The 17957-nt window shown below is 35.6% G+C and overlaps 1 protein-coding gene and 1 long non-coding RNA gene across 7 annotated transcripts in view; one reads left to right on the top strand and one right to left on the bottom strand.

Moving 5' to 3' along the window:
• sbf1 (SET binding factor 1) overlaps positions 1-17957 on the bottom strand; it is a 411549-nt gene that overhangs the window by 160646 nt on the left and 232946 nt on the right. The window lies entirely within an intron of this gene.
• On the top strand, positions 13412-14862 carry LOC135729763 (uncharacterized). Its single transcript, XR_010525757.2, has 3 exons — positions 13412-13770; positions 14058-14119; positions 14279-14862. It is a non-coding gene; the product is annotated as an uncharacterized lncRNA (long non-coding RNA).

Raw genomic sequence — 17957 nt, 5'->3', positions numbered from 1 at the left:
GTATTTTCTATACATTCGGTTAGATGTTAAAGGGAAACTACCTGTTGCCACAGAATCATTCCACTTCTAAATGATAGTAAACAATCTCAGGTTGTCACTACTGCAGTATCATCACAGTCTGATATGCTGTTGTTAAAATATAGAGCCCTGAGGTATCATATACACTCTGTATTTTTATATATTAGATTAGATGTTAAAGGGAAACTACCTGTTTCCACAGAATCATTCCACTTCTAAATGATAGTAAACCATCTCAGGTTGTCACCACTGCAGTATCATCACAGTCTGATATGCTGTTTTAAAAATAGAGAGCTCTAAGTAGTCCTATACACTTGCAGTATTTTCTATACATTCGTTAAGATGTTAAAGGGAAATTTCCTGTTTCCACAAAGTCATTCCACTTCTGAATGATAGTACACAATCTCTGGTTGTCACCACTGCAGTATCATCACAGTCTGATATGCTGTTGTTAAAATATAGAGCCCTGAGGTATCATATACACATTGTATTTTCTATACATTCAGTTACATGTTTAAGGGAAACTACCTGTTTCCACAAAATCATTTCACTTCTAAATGATAGTACACCATCTCAGGTTGTCACTCCGGCCGTATCATCACAGTCTGATATGCTGTTTTTAAAATAGAAAGCTCTAAGAAGTCATATACACTTGTGGTATTTTCTATACATTCGGTTAGATGTTAAAGGGAAACTACCTGTTGCCACAGAATCATTCCACTTCTAAATGATAGTAAACAATCTCAGGTTGTCACCACTGCAGTATCATCACAGTCTGATATGCTGTTGTTAAAATATAGAGCCCTGAGGTATCATATACACTCTGTATTTTTATATATTAGATTAGATGTTAAAGGGAAACTACCTGTTTCCACAGAATCATTCCACTTCTAAATGATAGTAAACCATCTCAGGTTGTCACCACTGCAGTATCATCACAGTCTGATATGCTGTTTTAAAAATAGAGAGCTCTAAGTAGTCCTATACACTTGCAGTATTTTCTATACATTCGGCTATATGTTAAAGGGAAACTACCTGTTTCCACAGAATCATTCCACTTCTGAATGATAGTACACCATCTCAGGTTGTCACTCCTGCAGTATCATCATAGTCTGATATGCTGTTTTTAAAATAGAGAGCTCTAAGAAGTCCTATACACTTGCAGTATTTTCTATACATTCGTTAAGATGTTAAAGGGAAATTACCTGTTTCCACAAAGTCATTCCACTTCTGAATGATAGTAAACCATCTCAGGTTGTCACCACTGCAGTATCGTCACAGTCTGATATGCTGTTTTTAAAATAGAGAGCTCTATGCAGTCCTATACACTTGCAGTATTTTCTATACATTCGGCTATATGTTAAAGGGAAACTACCTGTTTCCACAAAATCATTCCACTTCTGAATGATAGTACACCATCTCAGGTTGTCACTCCTGCAGTATCATCATAGTCTGATATGCTGTTTTTAAAATAGAGAGCTCTAAGAAGTCCTATACACTTGCAGTATTTTCTATACATTCGGTTACATGTTTAAGGGAAACTACCTGTTTCCACAGAATCATTCCACTTCTAAATGATAGTAAACCATCTCAGGTTGTCACCACTGCAGTATCGTCACAGTATGATATGCTGTTTTTAAAATAGAGAGCTCTATGCAGTCCTATACACTTGCAGTATTTTCTATACATTCGGTTACATGTTTAAGGGAAACTACCTGTTTCCACAGAATCATTCAATTTCTAAGTGACAGTACACCATCTCAGGTTGTCACCACTGCAGTATCATCAAAGTCTGATATGCTGTTGTTAAAATATATAGCCCTGCGGTATCATACACACTGTATTTTCTATACATTCAGTTACATGTTAAAGGGAAACTACCCGTTTCCACAGAATCATTCCACTTCTAAATGATAGTACACCATCTCATTTTGTCACTCCTGCAGTATCATCACAGTCTGATATGCTGTTTTTAAAATAGAAAGCTCTAAGAAGTCCTATACACTTGCAGTATTTTCTATACATTCGGCTATATGTTAAAGGGAAACTACCTGTTTCCACAAAATCATTCCACTTCTGAATGATAGTACACCATCTCAGGTTGTCACACCTGTAGTATCATCACAGTCTGATATGCTGTTTTTAAAATATAAAGCCCTGAGGTATCATATGCACACTGTATTTTCTATACATTCAGTTACATGTTAAAGGGAAACTACCCATTTCCACAAAATCATTCCACTTCTAGATGATAGTACACCATCTCAGGTTGTCACTCCTGCAGTATCATCATAGTCTGATATGTTGTTTTTAAAATATAGAGCCCTGAGCTATCATATACACACTGTGTTTTCTATACATTCAGATAGATGTTTAAAGGGAAACTACCTGTTTCCACAGAATCATTCCACTTCTAAATGATAGTACACCATCTCAGGTTGTCCCTCCTGCAGTATCATCACAGTCTGATATGCTGTTTTTAAAATAGAAAGCTCTAAGAAGTCCCATACACTTGTGGAATTTTCTATACATTCGGTTAGATGTTAAAGGGAAACTACCTGTTTCCACAGAATCATTCCACTTCTGAATGATAGTACACCATCTCAGGTTGTCACCACTGCAGTATCATCACAGTCTGATATGCTGTTTTTAAAATAGAAAGCTCTAAGAAGTCCTATATACACTGTATTTTCTATACATTCAGTTACATGTTAAAGGGAAACTACCTGTTTCCACAAAATCATTCCACTTCTAAATAAGAGTACACCATCTCAGGTTGTCCCTCCTGCTGTATCATCATAGTCTGATATGTTATTTTTAAAATATAGAGCCCTGAGCTATCATATACACACTGTATTTTCTATATATTCAGTTACATGTTTAAGGGAAACTACCTGTTTCCATGGAATCATTCCACTTCTAAATGACAGTACACCATCTCAGGTTGTCACCACTGCAGTATCATCACAGTCTGATATGCTGTTTTTAAAATAGAGAGCTCTAAGCCGTCCTATACACTTGTGGTATTGTCTATACCTTCGGTTAGATGTTAAAAGAAAACTACCTGTTTCCACAGAATCATTTCACTTCTGAATGATAGTACACCATCTCAGGTTGTCACTCCTGCAGTATCATCACAGTCTGATATGTTATTGTTTAAAAATAGAGCCCTAAGATACCATACACACTCTGTATTGTCTATACATTCAGATAGATGTTAAAAGAAAACTACCTGTTTCCACAGAATTATTTCAATTCTGAATGATAGTACACCATCTCAGGTTGTCACCACTGCAGTATCATCACAGTCTGATATGCTGTTGTTAAAATATAAAGCCCTGAGGTATCATATACACACTGTATTATCTATACATTCAGTTAGATGTTAAAGGGAAACTACCTGTTTCCAAAGAAAAATTCCAACTCTGAATGATAGTACCCCATCTCAGGTTGTCACTCCTGCAGTGTCATCACAGTCTGATATGCTGTTTTTAAATTAGGGGGCTCTAAGATGTCATATACAAACTGTATTTTTTATACATTTCGTCAGATGTTAAAAGAAAACTACCTGTTTCCACAGAATCATTTCACTTTTGAATGATAATACACCATCTCAGGTTGTCACTCCTGCAGTATCATCACAGTCTGATATGCTTTTTTTAAATAGAGAGCTCTAAGATGTCATATACACTCTGTCTTTTCTATACATTAGGTTAGATGTTAAAAGAAAACTACCTGTTTCCACAGAATCATTCTATTTCTGCATGATACTACATGGGTGACACCTGAGATGTTGTACTATTAATACAGACTTATATGTGTTTTTTAAATTAGGGGGCTCTAAGATGTCATATATACTTTGTATTATCTATACATTCCGTTAGATGTTAGAGGGAAACTACCTGTTTCCACAGAATCATTCCTACTATTATTCAGAAGTGAACATCTCTTGTTGTCACTCCTGCAGTATCATCACAGATACCAAAGTGGAAAAAATTTACAAAACACTGTCTATTTGCTTACTAATTCAGAAGTGGAATGATTCTGTGGAAACAGGTAGTTTCCTTTTAACATCTAACCGAATGAATAGAAAATGCAGAGTGTATATGAAATCTTAGAGGCCCCTAATTTAAAAACAACATATCAGACTGTTATGATACTTCAGGAGTGACAACCTCAGATGGTGTCCTATCATTCAGAAGTGGAATGATTCTGTGGAAACATGTAGTTTCCCTTTAGCATCTAATTGAATGTATAGAAAATACAGGGTTTATTGGACACATTAGAGCTCTCCATTTTAAAAACAGCATATCAGACTGTGGTGATAATGCAGGGGTGACAACCTGAGGTGTTGTACTGTTATTCAGAAGTGGAATGATTTTGTAGAAACAGGTAGTTTCCCTTTAACATCTAACTGAATGTATAGAAAATACAGAGTGTATATGTGATCATAGAGGCCCCTAATTTAAAAAACGCATATCAGACTGTGATAATACTACAGGGTTGACAACCTGAAATGTTGTACTATCATTCAGAAGTGGAATGATTTTGTGGAAACAGGTAGTTTCCCTTTAACATCTAACTGAATATATAGAAAAAACAGAGTGTATATGACATCTTAGAGCTCTCTGTTTTAAAAACAGCATATCAGACTGTAATGATACTGCAGGAGTGACAACCTGAGATGGTGTACTATCATTCAGAAGTGGAATGATGCTGTGGAAACAGGTAGTTTTCCTTCAACATCCAACTTAATTAATAGAAAATACAGAGTTTACTGGACATCTTAGAGCGCCCTAATTTAAAAACAGCTTATCAGACTGTGATAATACTACAGGGGTGACAACCTGAGGTGGTGTACTATAATTCAGAAGTGGAATGATTCTGTGGAAACAGGTAGTTTCCCTTTAATATGTAACTGAATTTTTAGAAAATACTGCATGTGTTAGACTCCTTAGAGCTCTCTATTTTAAAAACAGCATATCAGACTGTGATGATACTGCAGGGGTGACAACCTGCGATGGTGTACTATCATTCAGAAGTTGAAGGATGCTGTGGAAACAGTTAGTTTTCCTTCAACATCCAACTGAATTAATAGAAAATACAGAGTTTACTGGACATCTTAGAGCCCCCTAATTTAAAAACAGCTTATCAGACTGTGATAATACTACAGGGGTGACAACCTGAGATGGTGTACTATCATTCAGAAGTGGAATGATTCTGTGGACACAGGTAGTTTCCCTTTAATATTTAACTGAATTTATAGAAAATACTGCATGTGTTAGACTCCTTAGAGCTCTCTATTTTAAAAAAAGCATATCAGACTGTGATGATACTGCAGGGGTGACAACCTGTGATGGTGTACTATCATTCAGAAGTTGAATGATTTTGTGGAAACAGGTAGTTTCCCTTTAACATCTAACTGAATATATAGAAAAAACAGAGTGTATATGATATCTTATAGCTCTCTGTTTTGAAAACAGCATATCAGACTGTAATGATACTGCAGGAGTGACAACCTGAGATGGTGTATTATCATTCAGAAGTGGAATAATTCTGTGGAAACAGGTAGTTTTCTTTTAACATCTATCTGAATGTATAGAAAATACAGAATGTGTATGGTATCTTAGGGCTCTATATTTTAACAATAACATATCAGACTGTGATGATACTGCAGGAGTGACAACCTGAGATGGTGTACTATCATTCAGAAGTGAAATGATTCTGTGGAAACAGGTAGTTTCCCTTTAACATCTAACCAAATGTATAGAAAATACAGCAAGTTTATAGGACTTCTTAGAGCTCTCTATTTTAAAAACAGCATATCAGACTGTGATGATACTGCAGTGGTGACAACCTGAGATGGTGTATTATCATTCAGAAGTGAAATAATTCTGTGGAAACAGGTAGTTTTCTTTTAACATCTATCTGAATGTATAGAAAATACAGAATGTGTATGGTATCTTAGGGCTCTATATTTTAACAATAACATATCAGACTGTGATGATACTGCAGGAGTGACAACCTGAGATGGTGTACTATCATTCAGAAGTGAAATGATTCTGTGGAAACAGGTAGTTTCCCTTTAACATCTAACCAAATGTATAGAAAATACAGCAAGTTTATAGGACTTCTTAGAGCTCTCTATTTTAAAAACAGCATATCAGACTGTGGTGATACTTCAGGAGTGACAACCTGAGATGGTTTACTATCATTCAGAAGTGGAATGATTCTGTGGAAACAGGTAGTTTCCCTTTAACATGTAACCAAATGTATAGAAAATACAGAGTGTATATGATAGCTCAAGGCTCTATATTTTAAAAACAGCATATCAGACTGTGATGATACTGCAGGATTGACAACCTGAGATGGTGTACTATCATTCAGAAGTGGAATGATTCTGTGGAAACAGGTAGTTTCCCTTTAACATATAGCCGAATGTATAGAAAATACTGCAAGTGTATAGGACTACTTAGAGCTCTCTATTTTAAAAAAAGCATATCAGACTGTGATGATACTGCAGGGGTGACAACCTGTGATGGTGTACTATCATTCAGAAGTTGAATGATTTTGTGGAAACAGGTAGTTTCCCTTTAACATCTAACCGAATATATAGAAAATACAGAGTGTATATGATATCTTATAGCTCTCTGTTTTGAAAACAGCATATCAGACTGTAATGATACTGCAGGAGTGACAACCTGAGATGGTGTATTATCATTCAGAAGTGGAATGATTCTGTGGAAACAGGTAGTTTCCCTTTAATATCTAACTGAATCTATAAAAATACAGAATGTATATGTGATCTTAGAGCCCCCTAATTTAAAAACCGCATATCAGACTGTGATAATACTACAGGGGTGACAACCTGAGATGGTGTACTATCATTTAGAAGTGGAATGATTCTGTGGAAACAGGTAGTTTCCCTTTAACAATTGACCAAATGTATGGAAAATACCACAAGTGTATAGGACTCCTTAGAGCTCTCTATTTTAAAAACAGCATATCAGACTGTGATGATACTGCAGTGGTGACAACCTGAGATGGTGTATTATCATTCAGAAGTGAAATAATTCTGTGGAAACAGGTAGTTTTCTTTTAACATCTATCTGAATGTATAGAAAATACAGAATGTGTATGGTATCTTAGGGCTCTATATTTTAACAATAACATATCAGACTGTGATGATACTGCAGGAGTGACAACCTGAGATGGTGTACTATCATTCAGAAGTGAAATGATTCTGTGGAAACAGGTAGTTTCCCTTTAACATCTAACCAAATGTATAGAAAATACAGCAAGTTTATAGGACTTCTTAGAGCTCTCTATTTTAAAAACAGCATATCAGACTGTGGTGATACTTCAGGAGTGACAACCTGAGATGGTTTACTATCATTCAGAAGTGGAATGATTCTGTGGAAACAGGTAGTTTCCCTTTAACATGTAACCAAATGTATAGAAAATACAGAGTGTATATGATAGCTCAAGGCTCTATATTTTAAAAACAGCATATCAGACTGTGATGATACTGCAGGATTGACAACCTGAGATGTTGTACTATCATTCAGAAATGGAATGATTCTGTGGAAACAGGTAGTTTCCCTTTAACATGTAACCGAATGTATAGAAAATACTGCAAGTGTATAGGACTACTTAGAGCTCTCTATTTTAAAAACAGCATATCAGACTGTGATGATACTGCAGTGGTGACAACCTGAGATGGTGTACTATCATTCAGAAGTGAAATAATTCTGTGGAAACAGGTAGTTCTCTTTTAACATCTATCTGAATGTATAGAAAATACAGAGTGTGTATGGTATCTTAGGGCTCTATATTTAAACAATAACATATCAGACTGTGATGATACTGCAGGAGTGACAACCTGAGATGGTGTACTATCATTCAGAAGTGAAATGATTCTGTGGAAACAGGTAGTTTCCCTTTAACATCTAACCAAATGTATAGAAAATACAGCAAGTTTATAGGACTTCTTAGAGCTCTCTATTTTAAAAACAGCATATCAGACTGTGGTGATACTTCAGGAGTGACAACCTGAGATGGTTTACTATCATTCAGAAGTGGAATGATTCTGTGGAAACAGGTAGTTTCCCTTTAACATGTAACCAAATGTATAGAAAATACAGAGTGTATATGATAGCTCAAGGCTCTATATTTTAAAAACAGCATATCAGACTGTGATGATACTGCAGGATTGACAACCTGAGATGTTGTACTATCATTCAGAAATGGAATGATTCTGTGGAAACAGGTAGTTTCCCTTTAACATGTAACCGAATGTATAGAAAATACTGCAAGTGTATAGGACTACTTAGAGCTCTCTATTTTAAAAACAGCATATCAGACTGTGATGATACTGCAGTGGTGACAACCTGAGATGGTGTACTATCATTCAGAAGTGAAATAATTCTGTGGAAACAGGTAGTTCTCTTTTAACATCTATCTGAATGTATAGAAAATACAGAGTGTGTATGGTATCTTAGGGCTCTATATTTAAACAATAACATATCAGACTGTGATGATACTGCAGGAGTGACAACCTGAGATGGTGTACTATCATTCAGAAGTGAAATGATTCTGTGGAAACAGGTAGTTTCCCTTTAACATCTAACCAAATGTATAGAAAATACAGCAAGTTTATAGGACTTCTTAGAGCTCTCTATTTTAAAAACAGCATATCAGACTGTGGTGATACTGCAGGAGTGACAACCTGAGATGGTGTACTGTCATTCAGAAGTGGAATGATTCTGTGGAAACAGGTAGTTTCTCTTTAACATCTAACTGAATTTATAGAAAATACTGCAAGTGTATAAGACTTCTTAGAGCTCTCTATTTTAAAAACAGTATATCAGACTGTGATGTTACTGCAGTGGTGACATCCTGAGATTGTTTACTATCATTTAAAAGTGGAATGATTCTGTGGAAACAGATAGATTCCCTTTAAAATCTAACCAAATGTATAGAAAATACAGAGTTTACTGGACATCGTAGAGCATTATATTTTAAAAACAGCATATCAGACTGTGATGATACTGCAGGAGTGACAGCCTAAGATGGTGTACTATCATTCAGAAGTAGAATGATTCTGTGGAAACTGGTAGTTTCCCTTTAACATCTATCTGAATGTATAGAAAATACAGAGTGTGTATGGTATCTTAGGGCTCTATATTTAAACAATAACATATCAGACTGTGATGATACTGCAGGAGTGACAACTTGAGATGGTGTACTATCATTTAGAAGTGGAATGTTTCTGTGGAAACAGGTAGTTTACCTTTAACATCTAACTGAATTTATAGAAAATACAGTGTGTATGATACCTCAGGGCTATATATTTTAACAACAGCATATCAGACTGTGATGATACTGCAGTGGTGACAACCTGAGATGGTGTATTGTCACTTAGAAATGGAATGATTCTGTGGAAACAGGTAGTTTCCTTTCAACATGTAACCGAATGTATAGAAAATACTGCAGGTGTATAGGACTTCTTAGAGCTCTCTATTTTAAAAACAGCATATCAGACTGTGGTGATACTGCAGGAGTGACAACCTGAGATGGTGTACTATCATTCAGAAGTGAAATGATTCTGTGGAAACAGGTAGTTTCCCTTTAACATCTAACCAAATGTATAGAAAATACAGCAAGTTTATAGGACTTCTTAGAGCTCTCTATTTTAAAAACAGCATATCAGACTGTGGTGATACTGCAGGAGTGACAACCTGAGATGGTGTACTAGTATATAGAAGTGGAATGATTCTGTGGAAACAGGTTGTTTTCTTTTACTGACTCTCTATTAAATGCATAGCAGTTCAGTGTCAACCACCCTCTACAGCCTAGCAATTTTATAAACCACCTAAAATACCCTAGCAAAAGTTTATCAATCATTAGGAAAGCCACAGCCTCACCTCACAATCACCAAGAAAACCATAACAATACCCTATCAACCAATTTAAATACCGTAGGCTAGCAACAGCCTAGCAATCAAATAGAATGTCACAACAACAGCCCAGCAACCACCCTTAATATGCTAGCAACCTCACAGTAATCCACCATAATATCTCAACAACAGCCTAGCAATAACCAATAACACCCTATCAACAGTATAGCAACCACTAATTATACCCTAGCAACAGTCTAGCAATCACCCAGAAAACAAGAGCAATAGCATAGCATCCAACAAGAATGCCACAACAAGAGCCTAGCAACCACCCATAATACCCTAGCAACTGCCAAGTAGCCTCACAGAATGCCAGAGCAACCGCTTGGCAACCACACATAAAACCCTAGCAACGACTTAAAACAGAAACAGAATGCAATAGAAACAGCATAGCAATCGCACAGAATGCAACATAAACAGCTTAGCAACCACGCATAATACTCTAGCAACGACTTAGACAGACACATAATGCAATAGAAACAGCCTAGCAACCACCCATAATACACTAGCAACGACTTAAAACAGACACAGAATAAAACAGAAACAGCCTAGCAACCACCCACAATACCATAGCAAAGACTTAGACACAGAATGCAACAGAAACAGCCTAGCAACCACCCATAATACCCTAGCAATGACTTAAAGAACTCTAGGAACAGCCAAGCAACCACACAGAATGCAAGAGAAACCGCCTAGCAACCACCCAGAATACCCTAGCAACAACTTAAAACAGATACAGAATGCAACATAAACAGCCTAGCAACCACCCATAATACCCTAGCAACAACTTAAAGAACTATAGCAACAGCCAAGCAACCACACAGAATGCAAGAGAAACCGCCTAGCAACCACCCATAATACCCTAGCAACCACTTAAAACACACACAGAATGCAACAGAAACAGCCTAGCAACCACTTAAAGAACCTTAGCAACAGCCTAGCAACCACACAGAATGCAAGAGAAACCACCTAGCAAACACCCAGAATACCCTAGCAACAACTTAAAATAGACACAGAATGCAACATAAACAGCCTAGCAACCACCCATAATACCCTAGCAACAATTTAAAGAACCCTAGCAACAGCCTAGCAACCACACAGAATGCAAGAGAAACCGCCTAGCAACCACCCATAATACCCTAACAATGACTTAAAACACACACAGAATGCAACAGAAAAAGCCTAGCAACCAAATAGAATGCAACAGAAACAGCCTAGCAACCACTTACAGAAGCCTAGCAACCACACAGAATGCAACAGAAACAGCCTAGCAACCACCCATAATACCCTAGCAACCACTTAAAACACACACAGAATGCAACAGAAACAGCCTAGCAACCACTTAAAGAACCCTAGCAACAGCCTAGCAACAACACAAAATGCAAGAGAAACCGCCTAACAACCACCCATAATACCCTAGCAACAACTTAAAACAGACACAGAATGCAACAGAAACAGCCTAGCAACCACCCATAATACCCTAGCAACAATTTAAAGAACCCTAGCAACAGCCTAGCAACCACAAAAAATGCAAGAGAAACCGCCTAGCAACCACCCATAATACCCTAGCAATGACTTAAAACACACACAGAATGCAACAGAAAAAGCCTAGCAACCAAATAGAATGCAACAGAAACAGCCTAGCAACCACTTACAGAACCCTAGCAACCACACAGAACGCAACAGAAACAGCCTAGAAACCACCCATAATACCCAAGCAACGATTTAAAATACACACAGAATGCAACAGAAATATCAACAGATTAAGTGAGAAACTTTTATTTTGAAATTATTCCTCTCGTGCATTTACCGTAATGCCTAATATATGTGCACACAGAAAAAAAACGTGAGGGCTAGTTTGACTGTCTTTTTCAAAGTGGAGGGTGGCCTGACCGCAGTCAATAATCAGAGAAAGTGCGCCAACGTCAAATCACACAGACAGAGGGAGAGCACAACTCTTGGCTGCAGCTGACGGAGGACGATTGATTTCTGTCAGTTCGGTAAGTTTGAAATATTTCTGTTTCATGAAAACTTAACTTTTAGTTTAAGAATGTTGTCAATAGTTTGTCACAATATTGTTTTAAACGTGTAATGAGAGAGAAAAACGGTCGCCAACAAAGTTTCAATCTCCCTCAGAAATTAAGCTAACGTAAACGTAACACAGATGTCTACCGCTGCTTTAACTCGCTTTACACCTTTTTAAATGAATATAGGGTTGTTTTAACTAAATTATGACGGTTTGGTGAGTTTATATTGTGTTGAAAGTGTGGTGACAATGAAACTATTTTTAACGAAATGGACAAAGACAACCCGCCAGCGCGGTCTTGCGGTCCCAGCATAACGGTCGTTGACGGCGTTTCATCCGTTCAGTTAGCGTCAGAGAAAAGTATGAAGTTCGACTGTTTGGTAAGGCTGACTCGTGTTTGTAAACAGATAGGACTTGACACGCCGTACACAGCATACTGTAGTACCGAACTACTCCACAGAAGTGAAAACAAGAAACCTCATATTTAACTGGATACATGCATCACAGCTTTAACTTTCATTCAGACCTGGGCTCATCTTAATATCAGATGAACGAAAGGGATTGCCGCGCTTATTGTTGTTGTTATTATATTACGGTATATCAGCAAAAGCAGAGAATATCTTCTCTTAAGCGTTTTACACGCCCAGTAAGTTGTCCAATACATTTTTATGGCATATTGTTTCCACCACTTCAGATGCATTACACGCTGTATATAAGTTTCCAAAACACATCAAATCAATGCACGAAAAGAGAATGGGCTCCGCATTTACGTACCTTGGTCTTCTCGTCTCTGCCTTCATCTCTGGATGTAAAATAGTCCATTATAACATCGTGTAGAAAACTGGCATCACCAGGATTGCTCAGATTTAGGCGATCATGTTTATCTTTAAAGTGAGCAGCTAGCTACTAACTTGTTAAAAAACTTTGCGTGAAGTAGTGTTACACCGCAGCCGTCCGGGTAAAACATTAAAGGGACAGTCTTTTTACCTTGTCACTATAAATCGCTATTTTCTGCACTAAATGAGACATTTTAAGAGATTTTCTGTAGACAAGATGTTATAGAATAATAATTTAAAAAATACTTATTTAGATATTTATATATAATATATAATATAACAACTAATATATATATATATATATATATATATATATATATATAATATATATATATATATATATATATATATATATATAATATATATTTGTTTTACAACTGACTTAACACTTACAGTAATGTTTTATTTGTTAGCATAGCATGATATTAGATTTAAACACTTAATACATTTTTAAATCAATCACTTTTGTCTCTGCACAATGAACATTATCAAATATTATTAATGTTGTAAAATATATTGTTCATTGTTAGTTCATATTAGCTAAGGCATTACCAAATGTTAAGGAATAAACTCTTATAGTAAAGTGTTACTAAATTTTCTTTTACCATTTCCTTCACAATGTCTACTTATTTCTATGGCTAACAGATTTTGTAACATTTGTCTTTTTTACAGTCTTACCATTGCTTGTAAGTCGGATTGGGTAAGATGGATCATCTTTAAAGGAACCAGGCAAGTACATGATGTACAGTTACAAGTCATGTATTTTTTCGACTGCAATATTAAATGCTTTCACGTCACATGTAAAAGTACACAGGAATGTGCTGATCACTTTTTATTTGTAGTTTACATGAGTGTCATTGCACTTTTCAGGAGTTAAGGCAGTTGTGGAGGCACAACGGGTGACACCAGACACACACCAAGCACATTGTTCGGTAAGTTTGCACTTTACCACTACAGTTTCTTTAAATACCCATGTATACACTCATTCACAATTCCCACACACAACACTGTAACACGACCATACACAACCTGTACAGAATTGTCTTAGTTTGCCATGTAGAAATATACAAACAGAAATATTCAGACTTTGGTTATAAGAAATTTAATTTAATAATTGTATTTATTTAGCAGAGGTGTCCCTGGACTTTATTGACAAAAGATTTTGTTTTCAGAATAAAAAGTTGTGTCCAAATCAGTAACAATTGTACTTTCTGTTCAGGACATTCAATCTTGACATGATCCATGTGGATGCTGTCCATTGAGGAAAGAGTTTGTTCAGCGGTAAGTGAATCTTCTGTATTTTAATGTAATTAGGTGTGGAACAGTAGAATAAGAGCAAAAGGTTTCAGAATAGGGGTAAATTCAAGGCTGAGTTAAATTTTTTAAGAATCTTTTTCTATCTTATATTTGTTGACTTAATGTTTATGATATTTCTAACAGGTTTCTGGATAGAATTAATTCCAAAGATGAGAAAAAGTGCACATCCAGACAAGGAGCAAGCAAAAAGACAAGGAACTTGGTGCAGAGAAAAGCTGTGGCCATTAACCCCCATGTGAACAGCTTCATGCAGTCCCTGATTGAGTTCGAATGGACGACTTCAAAGTAAAGGCCACTGTGGTCTGTCTGCCAGTTTAATGCATTTATTTTTAGTGTTAAATGAAATTCAAGTAGAATATTTAAAACTATGGGCCAGTGTTCTTTTTACCACAGTGAAATGTTACCTTTTAGTCGATGATGGACTTTAAACTGAAAACTTCAAACTATGGACCAGTGTTCTATTTGCCTGAGTTAAATATGTTACAGCAGGGGTCTCCAAACTTGTTTATACTTGTTGATTTTATTTTATGTTACTTGATTATATGTTTATTATTGTTTAAAATCTTGTTTTAAATGTTTTGTTTCAATTAAATGTTTTTTTAAATAAAATTTTGATACAAACATTGCTTGGATTGCCTTTTAATTCATTATGTCATGTCAAGGATAGCATTTTTACCATATTAATAACTATAGATTTAAACCTAAATCTCTATCTATTTTATATAAAATTATTGTATTAACTGTAATAAGTAATAAATAGTATTTATGGGTCAATATAGACATTACAGTAAATTACTGTAAAAATAGACTACTGTAATAAAATATTGTAAAATTACAGTACAGTACTGCTTTGTAACTATACAGTACTAGTTTGTGTACTGTAAAATGGTATTACAGTACAGTACTGTAAACCCAAAATACAGTAACTTACTGGCAACCGTGCTGCCAGTACCGTACTGTAAAAATACAGGGAAATCGTTAACAGTGTACATCAAAGACAAATTTAAATGCCACTTAATCGAACTGAATACCCCCCTGGAATGTTTAGCCATAAATGTAATTCTGTCGCCTACTATGAATTTTAATATCTCTGTCCTCTATAATCCACCTTCTCATAATGTTAAGTTTTATGATGAATTAAATGTTATAGTTAAAAAACTGGACTTTTATAGAGAGACAGTATGGTATGGTGACTACAATATTAACTGGTCTGATAAAAATTGTAAACATAAACTTAAAGTTCTTATGACAAAATTCAACTATCAACAAATAATTGTAGGACCCACAAGAATAACAAGGCATACCAAGACCCTTATAGATTTAGCATTTACAAATAGACCTGAACGAATAATAAAGATTTATAATTTGATTACTGGACTCTCTGACCATAACATGACTTTGACTGTTAGGAAACTGACGAAGAAACGCCTGCAGTATTTTGGTAAACCTGTTTTTGAAAAAATACAGTTTATTATTCCTAAAAGTAGAATTATGCAATTTGAAAGAGAGCTTAAAAATATAAATTGGGAACAAATTATGACACTAGATGATGTAGAGGAGTGTTGCAATTCTATGACCTCAACTATTACAAATCTAATGGAAAAATTTACAAAGAAAATAAAACCTAAACAAAAAGATTTCACAGTGCCCTGGATAAATAATGAAATACGAATACTTATGAAAAAACGAGATTTAGCTCTAAAAACATCTCTAGGATCTAAACTTAACACTGATCTCCTGACTTATAGAAGTTTAAGGAACAAGGTTGTATCTGAGCTGCGAAAAGCAAAAGTGACATATTACACTAATTTAATTGATAGTGCTAAAGGCAACAATAATTCACTTTGGAGGCATTTAAACAATCTGACTAATAAATCAAATAAACATAAAAAGATGACAGAACTTAACATTAATGGAAATAGTATAACTGATTGTGTCACTATGGCTGACGAATTTAACTCATATTTTGTACAATCTGTTGAAGAACTAACAAAAGAGTTTCGGCTTGTCAATCCTCTCAATTATCCATTGAGAGCAACCTCAACAGATTATTTTTATTTGAAAGAGGTGTCAGATGTAAAAGTCGCAGAAATAATTAATAAACTTCCAAATTCCAAGTCTGATGACATTTTTAGGATGAACAGTTGTTTTCTTAGAAAGTATAAGGATGTCCTTGTTAAACCATTGACTCACCTTGTTAATCTTTCGATAAGAACTAGTACATTTCCCAGTGCATGGAAACAAGGTATAATCACTCCTGTGTTCAAAAGTGGCAGCAAAGACTCAATGAGTAACTATCGTCCTATATCAATTTTACCAGTCTTATCTAAAATTATTGAAAAAGTTGTAGTAGTGCAATTGAGTGACCATTTAGAAGCCAGACAGCTACTTCATCCTCACCAGTTTGGGTGTAGACAAGGTTATTCAACAGAAATAGCTAACTGCTGTCTAATTGAAAATGTAAAAAAGTCCCTGGACAAGGGTAATGTGGTGGGAGCTGTATTTATTGACCTTAAAAAGGCATTTGATACGGTCAACCATAGCTTGCTTTTATCTAAAATGTTACATTTTAATTTCTCAAATGAGGCAGTGTTGTGGTTTACATCTTACCTTCAATCTAGAGTGCAGTGTGTTAAAGTTGATCAAAACATATCCGCACTGTCAAACATAAAAATGGGCATTCCGCAAGGTTCTATACTTGGCCCCGTGCTGTTTAGTCTTTTTATAAATGACTTGCCTCTGCACTGCTCAGGTGCCAGATGTCAGCTATATGCAGATGATGCAGTTATTTATGCACCCGCCAAGTCACCTGAGCAGGCTGCAGCTGTATTATCTACTAGTATGCTTGACATCCAACAATGGCTCATCCAAAATCAATTAGTTTTAAATTTCACAAAAACAGTTTCCATGTGTTTTTCCATTAAAAAACTTGATTTAAAAGGAAGATTTAATGTTAATATACAAAATAAACAAATTAATCCAGTCACAGAATTCAAATATCTAGGACTGGTTTTAGATCCACAACTAAAATTTGATAAGCACATAAAGAAGATTTTTAAAACAACCCAAAGTAATCTTAACTGTTTTAAATTAATTAGAAGTTTTATACCACACCAGGCAGCCCTGCTGTACATGCATGCCATGATTTTTTCTCATATATCGTATTGCATGACAGCATGGGCTCAAGCCACTCCCACTGCAACCAAATGTATACGTTCTGTATACAATAGAGCAATAAAAATAATGGACAAAAAACCAATACGACATCATCACTGTATCATTTAAAAAAATATAACTTAATGAATTTTGAGAGCTTTAGCAACTTCTGCTTTCTTAAACTAATTTATAAGTGCATTAATCATTTCGTACCTGTGCCACTAAGTTTATTTATTGAGAGACAGAGCAGCACTCGAGTCACTAGGGGTTCTTCAAATCATGACTGTAAAATCCCATTTTGTAGGACCAGTCACCTACAAAGCTTTAAATGGCTTAGCACCCTCATATCTTAGAGAATTACTATCAGAATACAATCCATCACGCACACTACGGTCGCAAAATTCTGGCCTATTGATTATCCCTAGACTATCAAAAGTGTCTAAAAGTGGAAGATCCTTTTCCTACTTAGCCCCTAAGCTCTGGAATGATTTACCAACCGATGTCCGAGAATCAGACACAGTCGATCATTTTAAATCTAGACTTAAAACTTTTCTCTTCAACAAAGCATTCGCATAATTTGTCTAGTAAAGGTTCTTAACTCGCAATAGTTATTTTCACGGAACAAAGCACTCACGGTCATAACACA

Source organism: Paramisgurnus dabryanus, chromosome 1, assembly GCF_030506205.2.
Source record: "Paramisgurnus dabryanus chromosome 1, PD_genome_1.1, whole genome shotgun sequence".
Classification (NCBI taxonomy): domain Eukaryota; kingdom Metazoa; phylum Chordata; class Actinopteri; order Cypriniformes; family Cobitidae; genus Paramisgurnus; species Paramisgurnus dabryanus.
Note: the sequence above shows the minus strand (reverse complement) of the source record. Positions and strands in the feature narration are given on the sequence as shown.